The 14,767-nt window shown below is 45.1% G+C and overlaps 1 pseudogene; it reads right to left on the minus strand.

Moving 5' to 3' along the window:
- The window catches only part of LOC121444511, a 77,885-nt pseudogene that overhangs the window by 8,848 nt on the left and 54,270 nt on the right, over nt 1-14,767 (minus strand).

The following is a 14,767-nucleotide window of genomic DNA, read 5'->3' on the forward strand; positions in this document are numbered from 1 at the left end:
AAAAGGAAATAGGTAACAACAGAATTTTTAAGTTTGAAGGAAGCCGGGTAACCATGAAGACCATGAAGTGTCAGACATAGTGAAAACTATGTGACCCCATATGCACAGACATAATGTAGTGAACATTACATGACCCTGTACACAAAGACATAGTGAACACCACCGTGACCTCGTATGCACAAATAAGGTGAACACCACCGTGACCCCGTATGCACAGGCAGAGCTCAGCGGACCACTGTTTGAGGCCATTCTAACTATGCCGTGTGCTGTAGAAGTTCTGAGATTCTAACTATGCTGTAGAAGTTCTGAGATTCTAACTACGCCATGTGCTGTAGAAGTTCTGAGATTCTAACTACGCCATGTGCTGTAGAAAGTTCTGAGATTCTAACTACACTGTAGAAAGTTCTGAGATTCTAACTACACCATGCACTGTAGAAGTTCTGAGATTCTAACTACGCCGTGCACTGTAAAAGTCCATCACGACAGGTTCCCAGCCATCCGAGCCTAAGATTTGAGGAGGTTTGTCCCTCTTACCTGTAGCACAGCAGCAAGGAGATACACGACAACAAAGACGACAGTCAGAGAGGTGTGGCCGCTCTTCATCAGGTGAATTGTGTACAGGAAAATCAAGTGGCCAGGAACCACCAGGAGCAGAAGAACTTGGGCAGACTTATTGTTCACACCTACATGAGAATCGCAGACAGCATTAAAGATTGCACTGAAGGTCACTGCTGGGATGCGGCTCAGCAGGTTGCTGGTCTAGCACTCACAAGGTTCAAGCCCCAGTGCTGGTGGAAAAATAAAGTGATTCTAGAAACTGTGCCTGGTAATCCAAGTCAGAGGACAAGCCTGGGTGTCTGTGACCCAAATACCTATGAAAGCTGAGGCACCCGCACCTTGAGTTCAAGCCCCCCACACCCCGGCCCCAGCCAGACTGTGAGACCCTATTTCAGAAAGCCAAAACAACAAATTGAAAGTTACGTTCTCATTACTATAGCTCACAGTATTACAGCAATTCAACTGCTAAGAATAAATCTCATTTACAATTCACATAATTCTTGGGAATCCACTATTAGATGCAATTATAAAATCAAATAAAAAAGCAGCTGTTTAAAAACTTATTTTGAGCCAGGCATGGTGGCGCATACCTTTAATCCCAGTACTTGGGGAGGTAGAGGCAGGCAGACCTCTGAGTTTGGGGCCAGCCTGGACTACAGAGTGAGTTCCAGGACAACCAGGGCTACACAGAGAAACAAAACAAACCTTGCTTGTGTCTACCATGGAAACAGAAGGAGAATGGGACGCTAACGGCAGGCAGTCTTTAACTGTCCCATCACTGATAATGCAAGGCCGAGCCCGAGATGCTCAGTGGTTAGGGGCACAGTTGCTCTTCCAGAGGACCCATGTTGGGGCTCTCTCTAGGACCCAATGTCCTCTGCAGCCTCTGAGAGCACCGGGCATACCAGTGGGGCACAGACACACTTGCAGGCCAGCACCTACACACATGAAAGAATGACCACAGCTTTCTGGCAGTCACATTTGTTCATATAAACTGTGTATTGTTCCCCGTCATTGGGTTGCCTCCTAATGTCCTGTTTCAGAGCAAATACCCACATTTTTTTTTGAGGTTGAATGTTTATTCAGGGGGTTATGGAGGAGGAAGGGTGAAGGGGGGACAGAGAGAGAGGGGGAGAGAGAGAGAGAGAGAGAGAGAGAGAGAGAGAGAGAGAGAGAGAGAGAGGAAGAGAAAGACAGAGAAGGGGGAAGCAGAGAAGTGGGGAGGCAGAAGCGAAGCTGCCTCTCTGAGAGGAAGATGGAAAAGAGAAATACCCACATTTTAAAGGGTCAAAAAGCAACAACACAGAAATGAAAGTCAATCTGTCTGTCCTAAGTCACAGGTGCTTTGTATTTGTATGTATGGTTCTCCTCTCTCTCTCTCTCTCTCTCTCTCTCTCTCTCTCTCTCTCTCTCTCTCTCTCTCTCTCCTTTCCTCTTTCCCTCCCTTCTTTCCTTCCTTTTTGTTTTCTGTTTTGTTTTGTTTTTATGAGACAGGGTTTCTCTGTCTATCTCTGGCTGTCCTGGAACTCGCTCTGTAGACCAGGCTGGCCTCAAATCAGGGATCAGCCTGTCTCTGCCTCCTGAGTGCTGGAGAGACGGCTCAGCTGTTAAAGGTTGGGCCCAACCAAAAATAGAAGAGTACGGTTCCTCTTTCTTACCAGAGACAGGAATAAAGCGTGCAAAGGCCCCAGCTACACACAAGCACGCACGCACGCACACATGCACAGGCTTGGGGAGGCAGAAGGCCTCTGTCTCCTGAAATTAGCTCAGCACAACATTCACAAAGCATCAACTCAGCAAATGCTGCCCCCAGATCTCAGCCGGAAGCAGTTCCTGACAAAAGCCCACACAACCCACCTGACACTTACCTGAGCCAAAGAACGTCCTAAATGGGTAGGAACACCCTGTGGGCTCTTCAGGCAGCTCTCTGGGAATGCCGTGTAAATGGAGGTAGGTAGAAATCCTGCTGGCCTGAATGGCCACCAAATTGCCACCGATACCTCAGACATTGAGAAAAACAACCAGGTGACCTTCCTCCTCATCAGTCCCACCATGGCAAGCCTTCTCCAGTCATGTTCATGCCGATGAAACAAAACTTTTCCTGAGGTGTTGGTTTCTTTTTCAGATAGATAAACCAAAAATCATAATAAAAAAATCACCCTGATTATTTTCAAATCCGATTAGCTGTTGGAGGTGGAATAACAGCGGAATGGGTAATTTATAAAAATCATTCTTGCAATCACTTCACAGAACTAGGTAACAAAATATTCATGTTTGTCACCTTAATGAGAGAAGAAATAAGCTGGATTTATTCAAATTGGCAGGCTTGCTACTTTCTCAGCTCACTAAAGAAAACAAATGAGGAGTTGAATAAGATAACTCGGGGAAGCCCCACATTCAACCTAGAAGCGGCCTCCCCGCGACTCAGAGGCGGTAGAGTTGAGGTGAGATGGGACCCTCAAATCCTTTCTTCACTCACAGTCAGTGAGGAAGAGAAAACACCCTGCACGTGGGCCAGCACAGCCATAGAAGCTGATGTCCTAGACACAGGGGCTCCAAGTTCGCGAGCTAGTGACCCTCAAAGGTTTTCAAAAGGTGTTTCATAGGCACAGCGAAGGAGGAGATGAGGGAAGAGAACCCTAGCCTACACCAGCAGGAGGGGGACCAGCAGCGTGCTGAGGAGATGAGGGAAGAGAACCCTAGCCTACACCAGCAGGAGGGGGACCAGCAGCGTGCTGCCACAAGAGAAGGGCAAGGCCCACTTCAAGCCATCCACACTCAGCCACACCAAGAGCCCGCTGATGAAGAAAAGCGACACAAGAATACTGAGGACGCACAGTGCAAGCACTGCCCTAACCTCAAACAAACAAAGATCTGCTCATGTCTGGGCACAAATAATATTTACCTGTTTCCAGTGGTCTTTTATATACAGTGTCAAGCATTTAATAAAATTTTACAAGTTAGGAATAAAAGGCAACAAAGAAAACAGCACATCGTGGGAGTTAGGACGTCAGCAACACCAGACCCAGAGATGCTTTGGGTGTTGAGATAATAATTATCATTTGCCATTGGAGGAGGCAGGGTCTCTGGCAGTTCAGACCGGCTTTGAGCCTGCCATGGCCTTGAACTCCTGCCCCACCGCCCAACTGCTGGGCCTACGGGCACAGGCCGCCACGCCCAGATCCAGGGACTGAAACCTTTTGACAGTGATTCTAAAACAGCTGTGGTTGGCGCATTAACGAATCCATGGGGGAACGTGTATATCACACAAAAGATGAAACACAAATGAATTAAAATATAAAACATATATGCCAGACACACATAATACTAAAGAAAACTGAAGAGGCAGGCTCAGTGTCCAAGGGAAGCACTGCAGCTGGAATATTCCTAAAAACACTGTGATGCTCAGCACCACCAGACCCACCTTCCAAAGCACGGGAGAGCTGGCTGCCCATGAACACAGAACGCAGGCTATGGGACACACAGGCTACAGGGCACGTCTGAGTTTGGAAGGACTGAAACATGTGCATGCTGGAGCCGAGTGCTGCAGTCTGGAGACTGCAGTGCAGGGCTACTGGAGCCGAAATCAGCCTGGGAAGCACACGCCGGACCCATTTCAACCAATAATAAAACGGGAAAGGTTGCTGACACCAACGGGTTACCACGCGACGCTGTGATACATGCTGTAACGTTTAACTGTATTTATCTTAAATGTTTATCATATTGACACCAAATACAAAATCAGAAACATTAGAGATGACTTATCCTAGCTTTGTGAAATACATGTTGTGTGCAGCCATCTCTGTACAACAGCGCACAGGGCTTCCTCCCACTCTAGCAGGACTTGGCGCCTTCCCCACACGCTACTGCCGCTCTCCCCAGCTTCTGGGGACCACGATTCTACTACGGTCAGATTCTAGGATGTTAACTGTCATGGATTCTTCTGACTGGCATCCCACAAGCCCTGTCTTTCTGTAGTTTGCTTGTTTCCTTCAACACAATAATCTCATTTCATTTACTTCGTCACAAGTGACCCCACTCTGTTCTCCTCGGACCCTCAACAGTGCCCCATTGTTTGTTTCTAATGCATTTTCTTTATCCGTTCACCCACTGACACGCTTAGACTGCTTCCGTTCCTCAGCTATTGTGAGGAGTGTTTCAATAAACAGGGAAGTGCAAATGTCTCCGACATATTGATTTCACTCCCTTTGGAAATGTCCCCAGAAGAGGGACTTTTGTAGCGTTTGGTCACGTTACCGCTTTGAGATCCCTTCACACTGTTTTCCGGAGTGTGAACTACTTCAAGCTCACGCCGACAGAATACAAGGCTCTTCCCACAGCTTCACTGCTACTTTCTTTCGTCTCTCCGACAACAGCCACTCTTTCTGGATTGACATCCTGGGCCACTGTGGCTTTATGTATCTCTGACTGGTGCTGCTGGCCACGTGAACCTCTCTGAAGAAATGTCTATATAGTTCCCGGGCTGGAACTGGGATGATAACATGAATTCATCGGGACTCCACCGGAACAGTCTTACACTGGTATATGATGGGATCACACTCTGCTGAACTCGTTACATTTCTTCTCCTTACACAGCAAGTGAACAGCTACACAGGCTAAGGCTGCCGTTCATACTGGTCCTGTCACCACAGGAGGTCAGTCCTTGGCCAGAATGTCATTCTGCAATATGTGAGTATTAGAGAGGGAGACTTCTGGGTACAAGGAGTAAAAAACATTCCCAGATGTTGGGAGCAGTGAGACCCCAGATCCTGAATTTCTTGTAAACAACTTGTTTTCCCCTGATCTGAGTGACTACAGCTGCTCTGAGCACGAGACCTTCAGGAGTTCCTGATGGCAGGAGAGTGGTTTCTGGTAGGTTTGGCTGGGGCATGGCTGTCTCTATATAATCTGCCCCTGAACACAATAAAGGAGGCATTCTTGGGGAATTCAAGGATGACCCATGTTGCTATCCCTCTGGCTGTGTGTGTCTGTGTATTCTAAACCTCCAGCTCCCTTGCCCGAAACTCACGGACTGGGTGGGTAATAGCGCACAGAGCGCAGACAATGGGGCACTGTGTGCGACACCCAGAGGGTTTCTGAACCAGGTGCTAAGGGCCAGCAGCTTTGATGAAGTCCTCTGCTGTGGACTGTCACTATGGGGGTTTGAACGGGGAATGGCCCCCCACAGAAGGATCAATGTTTGAATGATCACAGACCCATCCTCTGAGACTGTAGGCAAGTCCCAAGTTAAACGCTTTTTTTTATGAGTTGTCCTGGTCATGGTGCTTAGTCACAGTGGCAGAAGTAACTAAGATCTGCACCCACAGAGAATCCCAGTGTCTCAGGACGGCGGGGCTGCTTAGATCTGCACCCACAGAGAATCCCAGTGTCTCAGAAACGGCAGGGCTGCTAAGATCTGCACCCACAGGAATCCCGGTGTCTCAGGATGGCGGGGCTGCTAAGATCTGCACCCACTGGAACCCCAGTGTCTCAGGATGGCAGGGCTGCTAAGATCTGCACCCACAGGAATCCCGGTGTCTCAGGATGGCGGGGCTGCTAAGATCTGCACCCACTGGAACCCCAGTGTCTCAGGACGGCAGGGCTGCTAAGATCTGCACCCACAGAGAATCCCAGTGTCTCTGACTGCGGGACTGCTAAGATCTGCACCCACAGAGAATCCCAGTGTCTCTGACTGCAGGACTGCTAAGATCTGCACCCACAGGAATCCCGGTGTCTCAGGATGGCGGGCCTGCTAAGATCTGCACCCACTGGAACCCCAGTGTCTCATGACAGCAGGGCTCCTTGCTTTCTGATACGGCTGGGGCTACTGCTGGAAGATGGACTCTCTTCTGGACAGTTGAGGAGATGACTTGGAGGAATCAGCAACAGGTGAGTTAATGTGTGTGGGGAAAGCTAATATTAGCAGCTTCCAGCGAAGCAGCGGGCCTGGGAATATATAAGATTACATTCACGGCGAGCTGTGGTGGCACAAGCCTTTAATCCCAGCACTCGGGAGGCAGAGGCAGGGGGATCTCTGTGAGTTTGAGGCCAGCCTGATATACAAAGCAAGTTCCAGGATAACCTGGGCTACACAGAGAAACTCTGTCTCAAACAAAAAAAGATGTTGTCTCAAAAACTAAAATACAGGTTGAGAGACTGTCTGGCATCTAGTTAAATCATGGTATTCAACACATTGTAACAAAGCTAACTTATTGTGGAAATAAGAATTTAATTTTATTTTAATAATAACTAAATAAATAGAAAAACAATAACAAAAAAAAACATGAACTTGCCATTTTCCAGCAGAGAAGCTAATGTGTTGTTAATGTGACTGGACTAAAAAAAAAAGAAATTTGTGTTATTTTTAAAAGCTAAAACTATGGCTTGACTTTAAAAATTAGCTTCGTAATTTCATTTTTACGTGTCATTTAGCAAGTAACGAATTCCGCTAGAAGCAAGCGCCTGGTGTGGTAGTGTGCACCTGGAAGTAGAGACCCAGGGAGCTAAGGCCAGGGAATTCTGGGTTTAGCTGCGTAACAAGGTCCTGTCTCCGGCTGACACAGTAAAGAAGAAGATTTAAAACTAGAGAAGCTAAATAAGGAGAACCCAAAGAAAAACATATAGGCATCCTCCTGAATATTAACCTTCAGCAAGCGATGAAAGGAGACAGAGACAGAGACCCACATTGGAGCACAGGACTGAATTCTCAAGGTTCAAATCAGGAAGAGAAGGAGAGAGAGCACGAGCAAGGAACTCAGGACCATGAGGGGTGCACCCACACACTTAGACAATGGGGATGTTCTACTGGGAACTCACCAAGACCAGCTGGCCTGGGTCTGGAAAAGCCTGGGATAAAACCGGACTCTCTGAACATAACGGACAATGAGAACTACTGAGAACTCAAGAACAATGGCACTGGGTTTCTGATCCTACTGCAGGTACTGGCTTTGTGGGAGCCTAGGCAGTTTGGATGCTCAACTTACTAGACCTGGATGGAGGTGGGGGGTTCCTTGGACTTCCCACAGGACAGGGAACCCTGATTGCTTTTTGGCCTGAGGGGGGGGGACTTAATTAGGGGAGGGGGAGGGAAATGGGAGGCAGTGGCTGGGAAGAGACAGAAATCTTTAATAAATAAATAAATTAAAAAAAAAGAAACAAAAAAAATGTAGCACCGAGGGGCTGGAGAGATTGCCCGGTGGTTTAGTGCTTGCACTGTCCTTGCTGGGGACCCTGGTTCAATCCCCAGTACAATGTCAGGCCCCAGGGGCTCTGACACCTCCAGCTTCTGAACCCACCTGCGCTCACATGCAAAGATGGTTCTGTACACACATAACTGAAAATACATTTTAAAAACATTAAGAAAATGTCATTTAGGACAGATGAGACGGTTCCACCCATCAAAGGGAAAACTTGATAACCCAAGCTTGGGCCCTGGACCCCGGGCCCCACAGGTGAGGAGAGAACCGAACCCTGAGCACTGTTGCTGATCCACACACAGCACACACTCTTCCTTTGGGGAGTGCCCAAAACACTGTAGGGTGTCTGTGATGTGTGTGGTCTCTTTTGTTGTTGTTGTTTGTTTGGTTTTGGTTTTTCGAGACAGGGTTTTTCTCTGTAGCTTTGGAGCCTGTCCTGGAACTAGCACTTGTAGACCAGGCTGGCCTTGAACTCACAGGGATCTGCCTGCCTCTGCCTCCCAAACGCTGAGATAAACGGTAGGGATAAAAGGGGTGTGCCACCGCCACCTGGCTGGAAATGACTTTCTTTAAAATTATGTTTAAAGGCCACATGGCCAGGCAGCCACTAAAGGCACAAGAATGCAGAGGTCCTTTCTTTCGCATGACCCAGCACCCCTCCCCAACCCTGCCCTGCTGTATGCTAGGACCAGTGCTCAACTACAGTCTTAAGCTCCTAAACTAAGGCGACCCACCCAGAGCGGTGAGTGCCTGCCAGCCGGGCAGGCCTCAGGGTCCCCTGTTGAAAGACCCCCACAGTATAGACAAACAGCTAAGCAGCAGCAATGCCAGGCTTAAAGTTTGGAGCAACACAAGTAACATTAGAGCAGGGAAGTTCGACTTGAGAACAAGGGCGGAGAAGCCAGGCAAGATATCTGTGGTCAGCCGGTCAGCCATCTGGCCCCAAGCGATAAGGAGCCAAACTAGAAACAGGAAAAATGAAAGACCCTCTGGACACCCCCCCCCAGAACCCGCAGCTGGCCTGCTCCCATGAGAACATCCTGTTCGCTTAAGACCCTCAGGACCCTCTCAGGACCTGCAGCTAGCCGGCTCTCATGAGAACATCCCGTTTGCTTAGGGAAACAGGATGCCTATAGTCAGTCAGCACATGTGCCCAACTTAGAATATCAGCAATTCACAAAAGAAACAATTCCCCCTATGAAAGATCCCAGCTTAGCTGCTGTAACGTCATTTCACAAGGCTTTTGACGAACAAATGTAAGTGCAGAGTGAGGTCAGGGTCCCTGGCTGTAAAGCAGGATATCTGTTCCCATACATCTGTGCTGGGAAAGGAAAGAAAGAACAAAAGGGAAACAGGATATCTGTTCCCATACATCTGTGCTGGGAAAGGAAAAACCACCTGTGCCCCTTGCCCCATTCCAACTGACCACTAACAATGCATTTGCTTCTGTAATCTGCTTCTGCTGCCCTCTTTCCTATAAAAAGACCTTCCCCCAGTCTGCAGGCGCGCTTTGTCTTTCGAGAGACTAAGTCGCCCCAGGTACCTGTGTACTGAATAAAGCCTCTTGCTGTTTGCATCCGAAGAGTGATCTCACTGTTCCTTGGGAGGGTCTCCTTAGCCTGAAAGACTGCCCACCACTGGGGTCTTTCACTGTAAGGGAGCCGGGCACCTTCAGCTCCGGCGCCAGGCTTCCTGCGCGCTCCTGGATACCCCCCCCCCCCGCTCCATTCATCCTGTTGGCCCTGGATCATTGGGCTACCGGCGGCCCTGTTTAGTTGCTGAGGAATCCCATCTGGACGGGTACGGTTCCTGCTTCTACACTGAAGAGATATTCCCTGAGAGTCAATCACAGCCAAGTCTGGACCAAGAGACCAGGCCTCTCCTGCCTCCATTTGAAGGAAGAGATGGGAAGGCGCCAATACAGGAATTCCTCCAACAATCTGAAAGGCAACATGACACCACCAGAAACCAGGGATCCTGAAATAAGAAGAATTGTACACCCTACTCCTGAAGAAATAGAAGAAATCGACTCAAAAGCGAACTATATGAAAATAATAGAGGACCTTAAACAGGAGGTGAAAAACTGCCATAAACAATTAGAGATTACAAACAAAAAGGTAGAGGAAATGAATAAATCGCTCAAAGACACGCAAGAAAACCAAGAGAAACAAGAAAAAACAATCAAACAGGTTAGGGAAGCGGATCAAGACATGAAGAATGAAATGGAAGCAATGAAGAAAGCACAAACCGAGGGAAGAATAGAGATGGAAAATCTGGGAAAACGAACAGGAATGACAGAAACAAGTACTAACAACAGATTACAAGAGATAGAAGAGAGAATATCAGACACTGAAGATACCATAGAAAAAATAAACACACTGATCAAAGAAAACAGCAAAACCAACAAATTCTCATCACAAAACATTCAGGAAATTTGGGACACAATAAAAAGACCAAACCTAAGAATAATTGGAGTAGAAGAAGGAGAAGAAGTGCAGCTCCACGGTACAGAAAATATACTTAATAAAATTATAGAAGAAAACTTTCCCAACCTGAAGAAAGAGGTACCTATGAAGGTTCAAGAAGCATACAGAACACCAAATAGGCTGGATCAAAAAAAAACATCCCCTCACCATATAATAATCAAACCACAAAATACACAGAATAAAGAAAGAATATTAAGAGCCGCAAAGGAAAAAGGCCAAGTTACTTATAAAGGTAAACCTATCAGACTTACACCTGACTTCTCTATGGAAACCATGAAAGCCAGAAGGTCCTGGATAGATGTACTGCAAAAACTAAGAGATCATGGATGCAAGCCCAGACTACTATATCCAGCCAAGCTTTCGTTCTCTATAAATGGAGAAAACAAAACTTTCCAGGATTAAAACAAATTCAAACAATACGTAGCCACAAATCCAGCCTTACAGAAAATTATAGAAGGAAAATCACTAACCAAGGAGTCCAACAATGCCCACAATAACTCAGTCATCTAGAGACCTTTCGCCAGCGCAACTCAAAGAAGGGAAACACACAAACCCTACTACTAAAAAAGTGACCGGAGTTAACAACCACTGGTCATTAATATCACTTAATGTCAATGGGCTCAACTCACCTATAAAAAGGCACAGGCTAAGGGATTGGATACGAAAACAGGATCCAACGTTCTGCTGTCTACAAGAAACACACCTCAACCACAAACACAGGCACCTACTCAGAGTAAAGGGCTGGGAAAAGGCTTATCAAGCAAATGGTCCTAAGAAACAAGCAGGTGTGGCCATACTAATTTCTAACAAAGTTGACTTCAAACTTAAATCAATCAGAAGAGATGGAGGGGGACATTTTATACTCATAACAGGAACAATTCATCAGGATGAAGTCTCAATCCTGAATATCTATGCCCCGAATATAAAAGCGCCCACGTATGTAAAAGAAACATTACTAAAACTCAAGGCAGCCATCAAACCACAAACACTAATAGTAGGAGACTTCAACACTCCTCTCTCACCAATGGACAGGTCAATCAAACAGAAACCTAACAGAGAAATTAGAGAATTAATGGAGGTAATGAAGCAAATGGACTTAACAGACATCTAGAGATTATTCCACCCGAAGAGGAAAGGATATACCTTCTTCTCTGCAGCTCATGGAACCTTCTCGAAAATTGACCACATACTTGGTAACAAAGCTAACTTACACAGTTACAAAAAAATATTAGTAACCACCTGTGTCTTATCAGATCACCATGGATAAAAGTTAGAACTCAACAACAATGCTACCCCCAGAAAGCCTACAAACTCATGGAAACTGAACAGTCAACTTCTGAACCATACCTGGATTAAGGAAGAAATAAAGAAAGAAATTAAAGTCTTCCTTGAATTCAATGAAAATAAAGAAACAACATACTCGAACTTATGGGACACTATGAAAGCAGTGCTAAGAGGAAAGTTCATCGCACTAAGTGCCCACTTAAAGAAAACAGAGAAAGCACATATTGAAGACTTCACAGCCCACCAGAAAGCTCTAGAAAAAAAAGAAGCAGACTCACCTAGGAGGAGTAGAAGATTGGAAATAATCAAACTGAGGGCTGAAATCAACAAAATAGAAACAGAGAAAACAATCCAAAGAATCAATGAAACAAAAAGCTGGTTCCTGGAGAAAATCAACAAGATTGATAAACCCCTATCCAAACTAATCAAACGGCAGAGAGAGAATACGCAAATTAATAAGATCAGAAATGAAAAGGGGGACATAACCACAGACACAGAGGAAATTCAGAGAATCATCAGATCATATTACAAAAGCCGGTATAACACAAAACTGGAAAATGTAAAAGAAATGGACACTTTTTTAGATAAATACCATATACCAAAGTTACACCAGGACCAGGTGAACAATCTAAACAGACCTGTTGGTCACGAAGAATTAGAAGCTGTTATCAAAAACCTCCCTACCAAAAAAAGCCCAGGACCAGATGGTTTCAATGTGGAATTCTACCAGAACTTCCAAGAAGAGCTAATACCCATACTCCTTAATGTATTCCACAATATAGAAACAGAAGGGTCATTACCTAATTCCTTTTATGAAGCTACAGTTACTCTGATACCAAGACTCAACCAGGAAAGAGAATTACAGGCCAATCTCACTCATGAACATCGACGCAAAAATCCTCAACAAAATACTGGCAAACCGAATCCAAGAACACATTAGGAAAATTATCCATTATGATCATGTAGGCTTCATTCCTGAGATGCAGGGCTGGTTCAACATACGAAAATCTATCAATGTAATCCAGCATATAAATAAACTGAAAGAAAATAACCATATGATCATCTCATTAGATGCTGAAAAAGCATTCGACAAAATTCAACATCCATTTATATTAAAAGTCTTGGAGAGATTAGGGATACAAGGGTCATACCTAAATATAATAAAAGCTATATACAGCAAGCCGACAGCTAACATCAAATTAAACGGAGAGAAACTCAAAGCCATCCCGCTTAACTCAGGAACACGACAAGGCTGTCCACTCTCGCCATACCTCTTCAATATAGTACTTGAAGTTCTAGCAATAGCAATAAGACAACATAATGGGATCAAGGGGATTCGAATTGGAAAGGAAGAAGTTAAACTTTCGTTATTCGCAGATGATATGATAGTGTACTTAAGCGACCCCCAAAACTCCACCAAAGAACTTTTACAGCTGATAAACAGCTTTAGTAATGTGGCAGGATACAAGATCAACTCCAAAAAATCAGTCGCCCTCTTATACACAAAGGATAGGGAAGCAGAGAGGGAAATCAGAGAAGCTTCACCATTCATGATAGCCACAAACAGCATTAAATATCTTGGGGTAAATCTAACCAAGGAAGTGAAAGATCTATTTGACAAGAACTTTAAGGCATTGAAGAAAGAAATTGAAGAGGATACCAAAAAATGGATGGATCTACCTTGCTCTTGGATTGGGAGGATCAACATAGTAAAAATGGCAATTCTACCTAAGGCATTTTATAGATTCAATGCAATCCCCATCAAGATCCCATCAAAATTCTTCACAGATCTGGAGAGGACAATAATCAACTTTATATGGAAAAACAAAAAACCCAGGATAGCCAAAACAATCCTATACAATAAAGGATCTTCTGGAGGCATTACCATCCCTGACTTCAAACTCTATTACAGAGCTACAGTAATGAAAACAGTGTGGTACTAGCATAAAAACAGAGAAGTCGACCAATGGAATCGTATAGAAGACCCGGATTTTAACCCACAAACCTATGAACACCTCATTTTTGATAAAGGAGCTAAAAGTATACAATGGAAGAAAGAAAGTATCTTCAACAAATGGTGCTGGCACAACTGGATGTCAACCTGTAGAAGACTGAAAATAGACCCACATCTTTCACCGTGCACTAAACTCAAGTCCAAATGGATTAAAGACCTCAATATCAGCCCGAACACACTGAAAAGGATAGAAGAGAAAGTGGGAAATACCCTACAACAGATGGGCACAGGAGATCGCTTCCTATGTATAACCCCAGAAGCACAGACATTAAGAGCAACATTGAATAAATGGGACCTACTAAAACTGAGAAGCTTCTGCAAAGCAAAGGACACTGTCACTAAGACACAAAGGCAACCTACTGACTGGGAGAAGATCTTCACCAACCCCGCAACAGACAAAGGTCTGATCTCCAAAATATATAGAGAACACAAGAAACTAGACTTTAAAATGCTAATTAACCCAATTAAAAAATGGGGCACTGATCTGAACAGAGAATTCTCAACAGAAGAAGTTCAAATGGCCAAAAGACACTTAAGGTCATGCTCAACTTCCTTAGCAATCAGGGAAATGCAAATCAAAACAACTTTGAGATATCATCTTACACCTGTGAGAATGGCTAAAGTCAAAAACACCAACGATAACCTTTGCTGGAGAGGTTGTGGAGGAAGGGATACCCTCATCCATTGCTGGTGGGAATGCAATCTTGTGCAACCACTATGGAAGTCAGTGTTTCGGTTTCTTAGGAAATTCGGGATCAACCGACCCCTGGACCCAGCAATACCACTCTTGGGAATATACCCAAGAAATGCCCTATCATACGACAAAAGCATTTGTTCAACTATGTTCATAGCAGTATTATTTGTAATAGCCAGAACCTGGAAACAACCTAGATGCCCTTCAATGGAAGAATGGATGAAGAAAGTATGGAATATATACACATTAGAGTACTACTCAGCGGTAAAAAACAATGACTTCTCGAATTTTGCATGCAAATGGATGGAAATAGAAAACACTATCCTGAGTGAGGTATCCCAGACCCAAAAAGATGAACATGGGATGTACTCACTCATAATTGGTTTCTAGCCATAAATAAGGGTCACGGAGTCTACAATAGGTGAATCTAAAGAAGCTAAGTAAGAAGGGGAACCCAAGGAAAAACATATAGTTATCCTCTTGGCTAAGGGAAGTAGACAAAAGTGCCGGGGAGAAAATTGGGATCTTGGGGTGG

This window comes from Microtus oregoni, unplaced genomic scaffold, assembly GCF_018167655.1.
Source record: "Microtus oregoni isolate MIOR12 unplaced genomic scaffold, Mior012 000129F_ref0000347, whole genome shotgun sequence".
NCBI classification, from domain to species: domain Eukaryota; kingdom Metazoa; phylum Chordata; class Mammalia; order Rodentia; family Cricetidae; genus Microtus; species Microtus oregoni.